The 1,564-nt window shown below is 33.2% G+C and overlaps 1 protein-coding gene across 2 annotated transcripts in view; it reads right to left on the bottom strand.

Annotated features, from left to right (window-relative positions):
* Positions 1 to 1,564, bottom strand: part of EXOC6B (exocyst complex component 6B) — a 635,729-nt gene that overhangs the window by 559,103 nt on the left and 75,062 nt on the right. The window lies entirely within an intron of this gene.

Below are 1,564 nucleotides of genomic sequence, written 5' to 3'. Positions count from 1 at the left end.
AATCTATAGAGACAGCAATTGGACTAAAAGTTTCTTAGGGCAGATGGAGTTAAGGGGAAATCAGGAACTAATCATAATGAGTATGAGAAAGAAAATGTCCTAAAATTGATTGTAATGATGACTGCACAACTCTTTTTTATGTGTTTGAACCACTAATTATGTGATGTGTAAATTGTGTGAATAAAATTACTATGTTTAAAGAAAATTTTTAATTGAAAAATAAAGATCCATTGATAAAGTGGTTATGTAATTCCACACAATGTAATTTTCTGCTGTCATTAAGAAGAAGAAAGTAGAGCTACAAATTTTGACTTAGATCAGTGGTTCTCAACCTTCCTAATGCATTGACCCTTTAATATAGCTCCTCATGTTGTGGTGACCCCCAACAATAGAATGACTTTTGTTGCTACTTCATAACTGTAATTTTGCTACTGTTATGAATCATGCGACCCCTGTGAAAGGGTCGTTCAATCCCCAAAGGGGTTGCGATCCAAAGGCTGAGAACCGCTGGCTTAGATGTTGCCTTAGGTAGAAAAAAATAAATACATAACAAAATGTATAGCATGATTCCCATTTAAAAAAGGAAAACTATAAAACTGTAATTATGGGTATGGATTTACACACGTTAGGAACATAAAACTATACATCAAGCATTAATAATGCTAACAGAGGTGAGATTAAAGTGATGAAGTTTAGGACATCTAGTTATATACTTCTAGATTGCATGATTTTGTTATAATATACCTGACAAAGTTTACTCAATTAAAAAAATAATAAAGCCTAAACTAACAGGCCACGGATTGTCATACACGCATATATATGACATAAATTAATACCACATAAAATATAAAATACAAAAAAAACTTAAAGGAAAAATCACATAGCACACTTACAAAATATGTAAGAAAATGAAGACATGTCTCAGATACTAAAGCATATATTTGAACAAGTTTTTATAGAACTTCTATAGAATAAGTCATAGATGGAGAAAACTGAGGACAACTGGCTGGAAAATAACTGATAGTTTAAAAAAATGAGAGGCGATGGAAAATACATGGGAGGAAGGAGAAGGAGAAAGTGAGAGACTGGCATAAATAGGAAAGGATCATCCATGTTGCATGAAAATTGTATTGAAAGGGGCAGTTAGTAGCTATGGAAATTTCTCTTTAGAGTTTTCCTTCACTTCCATACACTTAGTGCATATATAACATATACTAGCTATATGTTACTACAAGGTAACAACGTGTAGCCCACACTGCCAGTTCCTTATGATGAGCTAGTCGTATGCATTTACCTTCCACCTTTTTGAGACTCCCTTAAAGAAAAAGATATTTAAAAACAAGAAGGAAAGAAAAGGTCCTGTAGCTAACAAGAAATAGCATATACAAACAAAATTCTGGAAGACAAAAACTGATAAAAGGGAGGTAAACAATGAAGTAACATAGTACCGAAAAACAAAAACAAAACAAAAAAACTAGAGTATCTGTCAAGTGAACCAAATCCAAAAGAGAGGCCAACTGCCCACTAAAACCATGGAGAGGGAGTCCGAATGCTAAGAATAATC

The sequence above is a fragment of the Echinops telfairi genome, unplaced genomic scaffold (genome assembly GCF_000313985.2).
Source record: "Echinops telfairi isolate 266 unplaced genomic scaffold, ASM31398v2 ScPeMD7_9;HRSCAF=40, whole genome shotgun sequence".
Taxonomy (NCBI): Eukaryota; Metazoa; Chordata; class Mammalia; order Afrosoricida; family Tenrecidae; genus Echinops; species Echinops telfairi.
This window is presented reverse-complemented; position numbering and strand designations above follow the sequence as displayed.